General features: G+C 40.8%; 1 protein-coding gene across 2 annotated transcripts in view; it reads right to left on the reverse strand.

Annotated features, from left to right (window-relative positions):
- asic4a (acid-sensing (proton-gated) ion channel family member 4a) overlaps positions 1-16212 on the reverse strand; it is a 159375-nt gene that overhangs the window by 67572 nt on the left and 75591 nt on the right. The window lies entirely within an intron of this gene.

Consider the following 16212-nt stretch of genomic DNA (forward strand, 5'->3'; position numbering starts at 1 on the left):
CCCCCCCTTTCACCCCCACCCCCCTCCCGTTGCCACCACCCCTTCCTTATTCTCAAAGCGAATGTCAAGGACGCACATAAACAGCCATGCCATACTTCATTACTGGTCCTATTTATTCTACGGCGATGCCCTTATCACAGAGTTTGTAATTAAATGGATGAGACCACAATTTGGCAAAGATTTGTCATTTTTTTTATTGCCAATGTCCTGCGGGGGTTGTTTAATGGACGAGCCATTTGTCTTTCCCAGCCATGATGCCTGTTACATGCTTTACTTGTTAGATCTGACAATTCGATTTTTGGGGAGAAGGGCTAATTATAGAAGCCTCCCATGAGTTGGCATTATACCACAGAATCACGTGAGCATCTGCAAGTCCAACAAATGACACCCTGAGGAATACTCTGTGGCATTTTACATATGTTCGGTGGCACGCTTCGAAATGTATTAAGACAATCACTGGCTTGTTCTGACATGACACCCAAAGTCAAAATGGACACAAAACATAGCTATTCCGTTATGGAGCTCACAGAACCGCACACCACCGTCATGTATTAGTCAAGACAAGTGTGTGTGTCCCATTAATATTCTATTCCGCAGCAGTGTTGTACATGTACTTTTAATCTCTTAAGTGTTTAATCAGACACGTAAGTATCTGAGCGATGACATATGTGGAAATGTAACAATGGCTTCCCATGATGAACGGATACAAATCTGTTAATATTTCACTCAGAATGTAATGATTAGCGAGGTGGGACGACATTTACACAATGCTAAATAATGTCAAAGTTTTGCATTGGTAGTATCAAAAATCAAGCTCATCGTTTTTCACCCGATTTTGACTGATAGAATATCTCTTTATGGTCACACGACCGGTCTCAACATTATGTTCATGAAAAATAAAGTAAGGTCGACCGGCTGTTGTCTCGTCAGACTTTGCTCATCTCCAAAGCAAAATGAATGAGGGAGCTGTAGCCTGAAGGAGGCTTTTGCGTGCCGTCCATCCATCCATTTTCTCTAGCGCTTATCTCATTGACGGTCGCGGGGAGAAGGAGCCTATCCAACTGACCTCGGGGGAAAGATGGATTACACCGTGGACTGGTTGCCAGTCAGTCAGTCGCGGGGCACATATAGAGGCGGACAACCATTCCCACCGTCACAGAGTGGGAAATGAACCCACGCTACCCACACCCAGGTTGGGCGACTACCACTGCATCATCGGCCATGACAAGTATGCATACGTTGAAATGGATTTAGATGAAAATAGATGGGCACAATGCACTTGTCTTCATTCACACAGCCCTTTCATCAAATATGACCACTTTAGGACTGAAAACATTTCCCTAGCAAGTGTATTAGTGAATATTGCACACAATTATGAAAGCTAATATGATGTATCTTTAAGAGCCAATGACCATATGCTCTGCACACGTTCCACTTTTGACGTTGAGACGCGTCCATGGTTGTAAAACTGCTCAAATGAGTGAAAGGATCCAACGGATCCGGCATAATTATAGCATCGTAGGAAGAGCAAATGAAGTTCCAGAAGTGAAAGCGTTTAACAAATATGGCCAGCAGCAGGGAATTAAACACAAAGCTCTGTAAAATAGCTTAAAAGGTTGGCACTGTATATATTATAGAAAATACGGTGGCGGTAAAATGTAGGACAGTGAACTATTAATGTCTGAGGGAGCCCTCTCCTGCGGCCACGGTGTTGATCGGAGGCAATAGGTCTCCTTCCTACTGGATCAATGTCAGCACAAATTTCAGATTACTTTCCTGATGCTCGCCAGGTTATCTGTGATTCAGCTTTAATAGGTTATTGAACGGAGCCGGCATTAAGGGAGCGGGGCCCTATTTCACATTATTGACAGTGAAATGTTCACTACTTTGTCATTAGCATGCATTAGGACAACAGAACGAATCGTGACAACGCCATCAAGGAACAGTTGTACGCTTGTTTAAACAAAAGCTGTTACTTTGTGAAGAGGAATAAAATGGACTGTAGATGAAATGCTGTCGTCAGAACAACAACTGAAAAGAAACTAATACTCTTTGCTGATGATACAAATGCAAGCTAGTAAATAATATGAATAACGAATGAATCAAAACAAAAGACTGGATGTACAGCAATGAATGATCCTGAAACCCAATTATAACCAAAGCAATGCTGTTCCGCACTTTCAAAACCAGCTGCGAAATATCAATAATTGTTGAGGGAATTCAAATTGATAACGTAAACGAGAACAAGTTCTTAGGAGCTATAGACTAGATGATAGCAAATTATCGTGGCAAGCTCACAGACATAAAAACCCCCAAAAATCTCTCAGTTATTAACAAAGTGAAACAATACCTTGATAAAAATGCACTCCATACGGTATCATGGTGCTGCCTTACTTCACATATTGTTTTGAAGGGCGGGATAACACTTACCAGTGCACAACAAATCCACTAATCGTATAACAGAAAAGGGCTATGCGAATCATTGACTGGATTTCTCGAACATTCATACAATCTGCTTATCAGTCAAAGCTGTTAAAATTCAATCATCTTGTTCAATACAACCTATCATTTGTCCTATTTAAAGCATTCAGGGCTTCAAGCTGCTGAAGCACTACAAGGGATGCGTGATTAACGTTTCTGACCAGGAGGTACATTTATCAGCTCTTTCCTCAAAAATTAAACTTCAAAATGATAACATTTTATATGCAAAGAGTAAATTGTGAGGCTGATGAGATGGTGTACACACACTCACACACACACACACACATAAGCGCTCAATTTACTGTACTGTATAGGCTGCTGAAGCTTGGCTAAACCCAAACTGCGCAGCTTTGGTGATCAAACGAGCCGAGGCAAGCTGGAACTGTCTGTGCTAAGTCTGGTGACATTTCGCAGCATGTGAAGGTCGAGCGTTTTGTCAACATGGACAGGACTTGACGGCCAAGCTGCCGACACCGCGTGAAGGATTTACCCTCTGCGAGTAAGTCAAACAAGACGTGGGCAAAGCTCAGTGGAGGAGGGATACGCTGGCAAGTGAGAGGTTGTTGCATTAAGCTAAACAAAAAATGAAATAAAAACTAATTTAAAAAATACAGTGTGAGAGCATGGTTACTGCTTATTCACATGTGCATAAAAGAAAAATCTTTCAATTTCCTGGAGAGTTTGTTACATTTTCCACTTCAATGGATCTTCTGGTAAAACTGAAGCTGGTTACACATGCACATTTTCAAAATGTGAGGGACTCCACACAAAGTGTTACTACTCTCATCATGAGGCGTACTCAAAATGACCAACACACCACCTACATCATAAATACCCAAAAAATACAAAGAAGAGCAAGTTGCTCCTTTGACTAAACCAATCGGTGAGCTTCAGGTCGTTTCCGAATTGCCTATCGTTCAGTTTTACGCTCGACCCAACTCGAGGTTGACCACACACGCACACTGTTAGGATTTGCCATTGCAAAATCAACGTCAACGGGTCTAATATTTACCATTGTCTGCGCCAATTGGGCACGAAAAACCTTTATGAACACACCCCACCCCACAGGATAATCTTTAGAGACATCTAGCGATTGGACTTTTTCTGACTTTGATCCAAAGGGCCTAAAAACATTCATATCCAGCCTGATTATCATTATGTGTGTACCTGTATTTACACATGCCCACAAATTTGTCATACATCATTAAAAAGGAATCGTTAAACAGACTCAATCTGACTTTCTGTGGAAAGTGAAAAATAAATAAATAATCAGGTTAAACATAATTAGAAACACGTCTTCAATGTGTATGCCAGCAGGAGCAGTAGAAAAGAAAAAAAAAAAGCAAGACCGAAAACAATTAGAAACGATGGAAACTCAATAACTGCCCGCTTCGCAGAGTTTGACTCCTCAAAGCAGGACGATGAATAGTGTAAACACTGACTTTAAAGATTGCTCAATCCCAGTAACGTACCTAAAGCCGTGTCAGAGATTCAACCCAGAGAATGGCATGCTAGAATTGGTTACAGCCATTATTAATGTTGTTCATGTTAATTGATGTTACACCTTGGATTTCTCTGCTTCCACAATTGTTTGCTGGGGAAAATCCTTTTAACCATTTAATCAGATTAGATTTGCTGAGCCCACTAGTGTGACCAGCAGCACTACCGTGATGTTGTCAAGGGAATATGCGGCTATTGCTCACGGGCGAATGTGGAATTTGAACTTTTGAGTTGCTCAACTTGCAATCAGTATGTAAATCCATAATACTTTGCATTTTAAGTCCTCATAGACTTTGATTTGACTTGATGAAAGGGACTCCAGGAAGGGCAACTGATGTCAAGTTTGGTGACTATTGAGGAGTCTCTTAAACACACAAAAAAAAAAAAAAAAAAAAAGGCCGGTTGTCAAAAGGGTTTGGCACTAGAAAATAATGTTGACAGCGAGTCATGAAAATATACTAGACCAAGGGTCACCAACATTTTTGAAACTATAAAGCACTACTTCTTACTGATTAATACAAAGGCCTACCAGTTTGAAACATACTTTTCATATTGGTTCAAATTACCGTTAACTATGTTATTAATAATGAATACTTTTTTTATTATTGCATCATCATCTTCATCTTCATCATCACAGTTAGATTTTTAAAATCACCTCGCTGGCCAGCGCGCAGCTATAGACAAATACTGCACATAGGGACATACTTAATAGCCATCGGTTATTACCAGCTCATTTAATTTGAGGTATATGTTGCACAAAAAAGGCTAAATAATTATAGACTGTAATGGACTGTGCATATTCTGTCACTTCAAATGGGCATGGATATAAACCAAAAAAACCTCACCAACAACAGACACACGTGTCAGAATTACACACTGCATTATAAATCCAGCCAAATGGAGCACAGATTTAAAACCTAAAAGCACACGGAAACCCCAAAATGAACAAACAGGTTGATGTTATTGTGACTTGTCAAGAATCACTCCACTGAAATAAGAAATCACGTGAAATGCTGAATTTACATTTGACTAGGTGTCCTTCACAGCAAATGACCTCGGAGGACCTTCAGACTCCACGGTGGTTTTAAATGAAATGCTAAGTTTCCTGTAACAGTGCATTCCTCCATAATATCGGCGTTCATAACTCAATGATTTTAATTCCGTAACCTTCAATGCATTTCCTGCCGAGCGCCGACCTACATTTGAAGCCATGCGACATGCGACAGGCATCGTCACACAGGAGTGTTGCTTCAGGTGGTATACGCTTCAAACTCATCCGCTGCACATTTATTATCTGACAAAATATCACACCTGTCACGACACTTTAATATTTGGCCCGTATTTGAGTTCAAACCTTGTTGGCGTTATCTGTAGTTGGCACTAATGCCGACAGAAAGGCACATCGAGGCAGAGAAGGATGTTTGGATTAATTAGTTAAAAGGCAAGCATCATGTCTGATGGTATGACACCAGACAAGTCAGAATAAAGGCCAAGCATTCAGTCAAGCAGACGGACACGAGCCTCCTGTTTGGACTAAAACATGGTTATTCACAATGTCATTTAGGATGAACGCTATGCTTTTTTTCCAGTGGCTAAATTGAAACTGACTGATTTAAAAAAGAAATAATTTTTTTTTATCCCAGTCACATACTGACCATGATGTGTATATCCCAAATAGTTTTGTTGTAAGACATACACAGCACACACTCAATAGGTAAAAAAAACAAATGACTGTATGTTTCACCTCACTGACATCACATCACAAGTTGCACAAAGAGAGTTGGCTGTTAACTGGCTAACCATTAGCTGTGTAGCTACATATCGCTGGTGTTGGGCCAAAACCTCAGAAGTCACATTTTTGGTCAATTTTAGATTTTCTCAAAAATCGATATATTGGTCAGTCCAAACGCATGGGTGATATTTTTTCTCATTATTGATCTATATTGTTGAAAATGACTTGCTCAAATTGAGGTCGAACAAATTTGCCATTTTTGAGGTCTCCTGCGAAGTGACTGTTTTGGAGGTACAATGTTTTGGCCCAACGCCAGCGATATTCCGCTTTATTTTGTTACCGTTTGTAAAAATAAAGCGGTTGAAAGTGCATCACCGGCTGTCCATTCTTGACTACCCGTGGGGGTAATACAATGAGTTCAAATAGCAGTGGTTAGGCGTATTAAACTAGCTAACGATGTTTACGTTAACAAGTGTTGCCAATCTAAACATACTCTTGTGAAAGCCATTTCTGCTTTGCAGTACATACATTGCACTTTATCGTCTTTTTAAGTATGAAATGGTCAGACGTTTTGGACATTCTCTGTCTTAACACAATCTTTCCTCACTCTTAACACACACTTCACCACAGGATAATCGGTCCGGATAATATTTCAGAGACATCCGATAATCACAAGGTTCCTGACTTTGATCGGAAGGGCAAGGGGATAGTCAAATTAGACCTAATTACTAGACTGTCCCCTGTTTTAAATTTTTTTTTTTTAGCTAACTGTTTTTATTGAAAAATAAATGTTCCTGTGAAGCATAAATGAACCAGCCAGCACAAAATATGTCTCAACAAATGGGTCAAACTTGGTTCAGAATTCCCCTTTATAATGAGGAAAAAGCCAGTTTCAAACATCCCAGTTGTTTCATTTATATTTTTAATAGAGTTGCATCAAAGCGTTTTTTCCCCCTGTCGTCTGTGGAATCCTCAATAGAGTTTGTTAGTTGTTCGTGTCCTCGGGTATTGTTCATCACTCTCTTTCTAATCTTCTTCATGCTTTTTTATGATATGGATGTCAACAGTTTTTCCACAAAGTGCATAAAAACAGAAATGATTTTACTTGTGTCTGTCAAAAACAAAGTTTTCAAGTTAGCGATTAAAAAAACCATCTCACAAATTGAGAGATGCAACGACTGGCAATGACATCTCAGAAATTGTATGCTATTTCTGACAACAAACTTTTTTCAACAAAACTCATGATTGATCAAATATATTCCGTTTATTTGAATGAAGCGAAATTATTTCATGAGCAACCACCTGCATGCGCTATCTGCCGCAAAGTAATTAAAGCATACAAGCAAGGGAAATGAGGAGGCACGGACTCATTATGTGGCGGTCGTGGCCTAAAATCAAGCTTGGTTAATTTTTCAGGGGAATTTCCACTAATGCTTTCGAGACTGAGAAACATGACCAAAAAAAAAAAAGGCACACTTAAGCTGCCAGCTAAGGGGGAAAGTCTATTTAGCCAAAAGGCTTACAGAGGGACAATTATCTCCACGATGACAGCTGCTTATCATTGTTACTGCAAAGAAAAGAATTGGAGTTCTTCATTAAATGATTGTGAATGTCTCTCGAAAAACAATATTTGTGGGACTTTTCCTTCTGTAATCCTCGTGTTATAGCTGTTGATTGTAAGAGGCCCTCATGGAAATATTTCAGTGTGAGGGCTATGGTACAAGATCCACCAAATAACCCTTCAGAACTATAAGTCAGTCAGTCTACAATTCTGTAAAGTATTTATAAAACGCTAAAAGCACACTTGGCCAAGAACTGGACAAATGATGACGCCAATAAATATCATTTATTGCATTTTGTGAGCTAGACTGAAAGTGCTGTAGCTTTTCTTGGAAATATGCTCAGACCTCCAAATGGTCACTGACGACTTTTGAAACAGATTTTAGCCGTTGATTATGAGTTGCACTGACATGCTGGAGTCGAAGGGCTCAGTGAGCTGCTGAATCTTTCAACCTGTATGAAGAAGACCATCTTGTGATTGCGGCCACTTTTAATGAGTGTCGCCTTGCAAAGCTAATACAGTAAATTGCACATTTTGGTATTATATCCTTAAGGGACGGTGATGTGTGTACATTGTCCAAAGGCTTCTTTTCTTCTTCTTTTCTCTTTGTGTAGGCTATACACTGTGAATATTAAGCTCTATTTTTAGTCACTGACTTACATTCTGAGTGATGGTACATTTAATACCTAGTTAGGCCATGTAAAACAGGTTACACACGTCTGAATAAGTGAGCTGTATTCTAGCTTCCCCTTCTGATCAAAGTCAGCAGAAGTCTGATTATAGAATGTGTCAAAAATGATTTTTCCTCCTCAATCTGCTCGGAAAGCTTTTAGGGCAAAACAATCGTAAATGCTAAACCCATTCATTATTTATGATTGTAAATCCTGATGGTGTATGATCAACGCTGAGTTGGTCTCTCTGATTGTTGTGACAGGAAACAGAAAAACAACACACGCAAAAAAATCAAGTGGTAAAGATATTTTGATGGTTTCTGGGTTATTTTGGGCTGTTAAGTCCCATAATAACATCAGTTTCTTTCAATCGGCTCTAGTTTTTGAGATATCGATATTTTTGATAATGAATTGATGGATAATGTGCTTGGACAGTTGACGAAATGTACTTCGATCGTTACTGCAAGTAGTGTTTGGGCTTTGACGTCACCTGTTTTTGCATTTGTTCACTGCTAATTTTCCCAATTTTTGCTCAATTTTCACATGATTTGCACATTAATGCTAATGATTGCCGTCTTTCACAAAATAGCATGAAAAAGTACTGTACTGACATACTTGACAGAATAAAGAAGAAAAGAAAAAGAATACCAACGTCAACACATATATATATATATATATATATATATATTATTTTTTTGTTTTTGTTTTTTTTCTCAGATTCTCAGATTAAGCGACATCCAAATACCGTAAAGCATTGAAACTTTCTTTGCACCAAAATGTGGGTCGAGCATTGTAATCAATCAAGGAGACAACAGGCTGTTGCCAGACACAAATAGAGAGGCAAATGGTTGTGTTGAGTGTTACTATGATCTATGGGTGAAGTCATTCCCCGCAATAAAAATGACAAGGAGAAGCGTTTGCAATCGCAATGTGGTACCTGATAAGATGAAAGCTGTTGTTTTTGGTCATCTCAAGTAGACCACACACTATTTTGTGATGAGTGGGAGCTTTAGATTTTAAAATAATCAGTTAAGATGTTAAAAATCATTGCATGTGTACCAAGATTTGGTCGTAATTGGCAAATCCAAATGATCGTTGGACTATTATCAGGTGATTTTTTTTGAGTCTGTGACAGTTAAAGCAAAGTTAGAGCCTTTTCCTTTTCTGTTCCTGCATCAGTGGACCAATAGCATCCACAAAGGACATTATGAAGATAATTGTGTGTTGAGTTTCCAGCACAGGCGAATGAACAATTGAAAGGATGTCGCATCATAGTTAGGGTTGTTTTTGGTTCAAAAAGATGCAGTAACTTTCAGTTATTGTTTTTGTTTGGAGTGATTCAAGTTTGAAACATGCATTTCCACTATTTACAAGACAGGACTGCAAGGATACATTCCTAAAACCGTACTGTGTATTCCCAGTGCCATCGTGCACAGTGAATCATTTCATATTGCTTAAACATTTCAGCTCCCTATGAGCAAAATAAAGTGTGTGTTGATCGATTTCTCATATACGCTGAAATAAACTGAGATTTTTCCTCGGGAGCGAATTTGTCACCATTGCTTGTATTGAGCACTGCGGCTGAGACCGGTCCCAAAACCGAAGCACGGGATAATTAGTCACTCTTGGCTCGGAGTAGGAAAGGCTGGGAAGTGTTGTGACTGAAGGATGTATCGATCTTGGAAAGGGAGCGGCGCACCGTCAGGAGTCATAATCAATCTTGTAAGCCAACTCTCAATCTGTGAGGAAACCTGGGTGTGTTAGTATGGGGAAACATTCTCTCGACCGTACACACGCACTACACCTTTGTGAGCGTGTGCGTGTGTGAGGGAGCAGGCACATTAACGCTCCCAACAGCCTGGCGTATGACTTGTCAGAAAGAGACAAATGTCTGTGTGACTAAAAGACTCCCAGGGGTTATAAGGGAGGGGGTGTGGGTGATCTGTGGTGAGGTGGGTAGGAGTGGAGTGGGGAGGAGTACTGATAGGTACCACAGCATCGGAAGCCTTTATCGTCCTCGAGCCTCACAACGACCTCATCCAACGAAACGCTTCAATTCGAGGAACAGTGAGCGGTTTTAAAAATCACATTTAAGGCACCGTTGGAAATGGCGAGCCTTCCCAAATGGCAAGGCAAATATGAACCGTTTGCATATCGGGTGATCCTATCACAGGTGGTCTTCATCTGATAAAACTGGGGAGATGCATATCAGCCGGAGCGGTAATTCATCTTTCTGTGATATGCTGGGGCAGCAAGGGGGAAGTGCAGAGGGTTTGGTGGAAGTTGCACAGGCAGCAGTCCTCTTTTGAGTTTGAGTTGTTCACTTATTACACAAAGGAAGAAGATTATGGCCTGGGTAATGTTTGTCGGTCTGTAGACTTAATACATGACAGTTGGACTGGAGGGTGCAATATTTGGGTGAACGATGAATCCATTTGGTTCTCGAGCAAAGCAGCAAAGACGTGATGTGGCCAGTGTTTTTTGATGGATGGTGAGATTAATAAAAATTGCCTAATTCTTTTTTGAAAGGATCTGCACTTAAACTTGGGCATTGGAAGGAGGTTTCTATGTTCATTTTTGTAAGACCCAAATTAGGAGTGTTTGGCCTCGGTGTACTTTGTGCCATTCTATCTACAGTATTTCCGCGGCCAAAAGGCGCACCGTGTTAAAAGGCGCAGTCTCAGTTACGGGTGCTATTTCTGTACTTAACACATACATAAGGTACGGGTACATATTATTGGGCGCAGGCATGGTAAAACATATGCTAGCAAGCATGCTAACGTATGTTTTTAAAAAGGCAACGGGAGCAAAAGTTCGGTTGTTTTTTTTATTGAAACATTTAACAATGTACTCACACAATTGTCAGTGATTAACTCTCATCCACAATTCCATCAAAGTCCTCATCTTCGGTATCGGAAACGAACAGCTGGGCAAGCTTTCCATTAAACACGTCAGGTCCGCTTTCGTCATTGTCTGAGTCAGTCCCGTTGCCGCGCGGCTCCTCAGAAACGATTGCGAAAGCTCGCACACCAGTGCAAGCAGACACTTTAGCCCAAGTATCCACAATCCATTCACATATTGTGGCGTAACTTGCCCGGCGCAGCCTCCCAGTCTTTGTGAAGCTGTGTTCGCCGTCCGTCATCCATCGCTCCCACGCCGCTCACAACTTAACTTTGAACGCCCAATTTACACCGATGTCCCGTGGTTGGAGTTCTTTTGTTAAGCCTCCAGGAATAATGGTAACTCGGAGTTCATTTGCATCAACTGGTTTTTCACAGCGGCTGTGAGATGGGCCCACATGGAGTCACAGATTAACAGCGACGGTGACGTGTGGAGAAAAACATCCGGTCTCTTTGTGTACACCTCAGTCAGCCACTCTCTCATTTTCTCTTCGTCCATCCAGCCTTTTTGATTGGCCTTGAAGATGACTCCGGCCGGAAACTTTACTTTAGGCAGCGTCTTCCACTTAAAAATCACCATAGGTGATTCGTTGATCCTAAATTCCCTCGCGGTTGCTCGATTTCCATGTCCCTGCGCGTAGCTGATAGCTTGCAGTTTGAACTGTGCTTCGTAGGCGTGTCTCTTCGTGGGTGCCATTTTCAATGTTGTTATGCACGATGAATGCATATACCGGGACTATATACCTACTGGGGGTGTTTTGAAAGGTTCCGCAGGTTGTTTCGATATTATGTTCTTTGTATTTGTGTCATTAGTAGAGTTGCGTCATCGTGCCTAACTCTCGTGAGAATTGCAATACGCGCCGAGATACACATACTTTCTTGTTGCGCTCCAGTTATTAGTCTGTATCACGCATTGTTTGAGGACGTGTTGTTGTTGTCGCAGTGTTGGTGTATTTTATTGAAAAGGAATAAACTCCCGTAACCACATCTTCGCTCCTTGTGTTCTGGCCGACACCCCGGGGCGAAAAAAGTACATTACGTTCGAGCCACATCGCCTATTACTGTCAATAAGAAGCTATTGAACAGGGGGCGTGTGTTAGTATCCTCTGTCACGCCCACCCCTCTCCCTTTAACGTCCGCATTGTGTCCTCACTCACGTCCGCCTTTTCTCTATACAACCAGCGTGGTGGCAGCAAATGCTCCCAGTCATTCAAACGCAGCGCTCAACACAGTCACATAATATTCACAGATATTGGAGCTCGGCGCACACATAAGGCGCGCCGCATTATAAGACCATTTTGGAGAAAATTTTAGACTTTTAAGTGCGCCTTATAGTCGTGAAAATACGGTAGATTGTGTCTTTTGTGTTTTACTTCAGAATATTATTAAAAAAGAAAAAAGATTCTATTGATGACCCATGGACCAAGGAGGTGGAATGAATTACATCCTGGACAGAATAAAAAGCATTTTCATGGACATTTTCATGGACCTTGGAAGGACCAATTTGAATTTAGTGTGGCTCCATGAATGTATTTTCACCTTTCATTGTTAGCTTTCTGGCATTCGGGTAGAGCCCAACATCAGATCCGACAGATGGGGTCGAAGTTAGGAAAACGTTGTAATCTACGAACGAGTTGAACGAGTCAGGCCCGAAGCAACCACGTCCATATTTGGCACCGGTTGCTAAGCTACCACACATGTAGTAGCCCGATACCTTTTTTTATTTAGATGTAAAGTAGCTATAACTTAAAGGCCTGGAATGTGTGGCTGTTCTGTATTTTATTTCAAGGCATGTTGTATCATATTAACACTAGAAATGTCTCGTGTAAAAATACTAATATCACATGTTTTGAGCACTTCCAAACAGTTTAGCATATACAACATGGCGGAGATCATCGCTGTGCCTTTTACCACATCACAGTACGTCATTTGTCTTGTGTCTCAAGCCTCGGGACACTGCATTTACTATGATCCCCTCTGTTTTCTCCATGTTGTTTGATAGATTGTACAACTCTGGCCAAAATTTCTTGCTGTTATCACTCTGAAATCACTCCGCTCTGCTCTCCTATTCAACGCGTCATCTGTCGTCACGACACATTGTCATCCCGACTGAACATTTTTTTCAGTTCAGGCAAGTTTGCCGTTGTGGAGCTACAGCGGCAAATGCCCACCTTGCCCGCGGTGTGCCGCGGCAGCACGTACGCGGCGCATGGGTTGGTTGATGGCGTTCTGCGCTCAGCTAAGTGCAGCCTGAATGTTCGCCTTTGGTTGGAATGTAGTCCATGTCTTTGTCATTCCAGTAATACCCTTTATTTGAAACTGCTGGCAGATTTTCATTAATTTCTATGATAGCATTATTTGTGTCTTTACGAAAACATTGAGGCGTGCTCACGTGCTTGGAATTTCACTCCGCAAATGATGACAATTTGCATATAATATAAGACGGACAAGGGAAATGTGAGAAGAACTTGTAGTCACAGCGCGTGTGAGTGTGTGTGTGGCATGTTTGTTTATGTCTCGGATAGTATATTATTGTTGCCTCCGGGGTTGACGCGCGGCTCATATGACGTTACATATTAAGCTGCAGGGACACACACACACCCGCGCACGCATTGCAAATGTAGACACCTAATTGACAGGCTGTTGGGGACTGAGCCAGTCCGGAGAGCCAGTCACTTTCACGCTCCCACCATCATCGTTACCCACCGAGATGTGTTTGTGTGTGGCGGTGTTGTGAAGTGCTGTGAATGCATGAAACCCACTGGGGAAGAGGTTGTCACTCTTACAATGTTCTGCACCGCTGTACACCGCTCATTTCTTTAGACGCACGCGCACAAACATACATGCGCGAACACACACGCTCAAGTTACATGAACAGAATGCCTTTCTCGTGGTGATAACAACAATAACACGGGTGTAACTTTCTACACCAAACAGACCATATCAGCCTTGAGTGAAGGCCAGACAATCTGCATGCATTTTGGATAGCAGTACATGTTTGTAACAAAAAAATCAATTTGGTTTATTTAGCATGTTTGCACATTTGCGTGAGCGCACATTATTGTTTTTTTCATATGACCCACAATCAATCAGGCTTGTTGATGTGAATCATTCTTTCAACAGCCTTGGCAAATAAAAGTTCAAAATGTGAATTAGGCTCAAAATGAGTTTGCAAACCAGCTAACCTTGGGGATATTGTACACGTTGTCGATTAGTTATTTTGAATAGCGACATGAACTGACATTCAGTTAAATTGTTGGCGTCTAGGCTCGGTAGAGGATTTATCACAATATGTGCTTAAGTATCATTGTGAGCATACAGAGAGGAGTAGATCAGTGCATTTTGAGAAAAAAGTAAGCTCTTGTGCCAGAGTCATGACATTACCCTCAAGTTACTCAGAATCGTGTGTGTGTAATTTCATTTAATTAATTAGAGAAAAGAAAACGTGTACTGTAATTGCATTTTTTCATGACTGCACTCGAAGCGACACAGCCATTTTCTTAGGGCCCTAGTCACAGCAAAGCCATAAAAAAAAAAAAAAAAAAGAATGTATGGACGCTCTTTGAAATAACCGCACTGCTCCGCCATTGGTTAAAACCACATCACATGATTTATGGACACCAAATCATTAACGGGTTTCCGTTTCCGCCACAGGCCTGCTGGAGCTTCGGTCAGTTTTGGGCCTTTTTTTTGGTGGGTTTTTGGCAAAGGAAGTCTAGCTATGCATGTGTGCATTTTTAAGCGATGTCTATTTATTGGCCAACATCTCTTTGAATTGAAAATAGTGTTTGTATTAGTATTCAATTAAAATCCAATTAATTAGAACGCCTCTAATTAATTACATTGTCTTAATGCAGTCCCACCAGTAGTCATTAGACATTACTTTGTCAGGAAAAATGTGCTTAAAACACATTGAGTGCTCATCCTTCTGCTCCAAAGTGGTATAATTTTGCACAATGCAGAAAATGCACGGCATTGCGATGTGTGATTTAAAGTTTGAAAAACAACAGAAGAAAACATATTTTTGGAACCAAAACACGGTGTGTGCAATGATGTGTTCTTGGGACTATTTCTTTAGGGTATTGATTTACTTGGAGAGAGGTTCTCACTCTCATCACAATGAAAAAAAATGGAGCACATACTATTTAGCACCCGATTACCTATATAAACAACAACAACAAAAGGACACTATGCCATGAGAGTTGCAATCTGTTCCTTCAGTTCACTTCATAGGAAGAGAGAGCAGCATAAATGTGAACCCAGATTTTTATAGATTACCTCGCAAACTACCTCTTAGCAGTTTAGTTCGCTCCATGAATATATGCAGAAGGGATCTGTCCTTGCTGAGAGCAAAATCTAATAATGCATCAGCAAACACAACTAGTCGGAGCAAACCAATCAAGAGCGCTGTCCAGGAAGAAAAAAAAAAAAAGCCAAAGGGCTTGCAGCTCATCTTTCTGACAGCTCCACACAATAGATTTACAATTAAGCTGTGTTAGACTGGAAGAAAAGTATGCTATTTATTCAGGGCTCATTGAATCAGCTTTATCTTGCGTGATTAAACCAAGTCAACAATGTAATCTGTAATTAAAACGAAAACGAAGTTATTACCTGTATTAAATGACCACAATGAAGAGAAAGGGTCAAATAGATCCATTTTGCATGGTAATATATTCCCTTCCATTAATTAGAGTTGCCAGACAAATATTTGCAGACTGTGAGCTGTTTATGAATATACACCTTTTGAAATGGATGCCGATTAATAGCGTCCTGTCATGGATGATTAAGTTAAAAAATGGAATGTAAATATTTTGAAATGATTTAAAAAAAAAAAAAAAAAAAAGATCACAACAGAGAGAAGAAACAACTTTTCAAACAAACGCTGAAATTTGCTAAAGAAACTCCAAATCTTAGACATGACAGGTGAAAATGCCAGGAAATATTACAATTGCATTTTGTCACGCAATGTCCCCCGAAAGCACAACATCCATGTGGCTCTTGCCGAAATGGAACATCTGGCTCGCCCATAATGATCAATAGGGGGAAAAGACATTTACAACAATCTATTCCATGAGGTGGTTCCCCACGAGGGCAGAAGTAATGGCCGAGGTGCACTGTATATGTTTAGATGCGATTCATAAGGCATCGCCACTAATAATGACTTCCTTCTATTTCCAGGCTCATAACAAATGGCATGCAAGCTGTTTTTTGTTTTTCTTTTTTTTCTACAAAACGCCCGTGCCGGCAAACGTGTTCCAATGTTTTCTGCTCACACAATTCCCTGACCATGCTGCCACAACACTTCAGCCATGTTCCCAAATCCGAACTCGGAGTAAGTGATTTGTCAGGCGTGGAGGCAGCAGCAAG

The sequence above is a fragment of the Filicampus tigris genome, chromosome 14 (genome assembly GCF_054856515.1).
Source record: "Filicampus tigris isolate MCC_2025a chromosome 14, RoL_Ftig_1.0, whole genome shotgun sequence".
Classification (NCBI taxonomy): Eukaryota; Metazoa; Chordata; class Actinopteri; order Syngnathiformes; family Syngnathidae; genus Filicampus; species Filicampus tigris.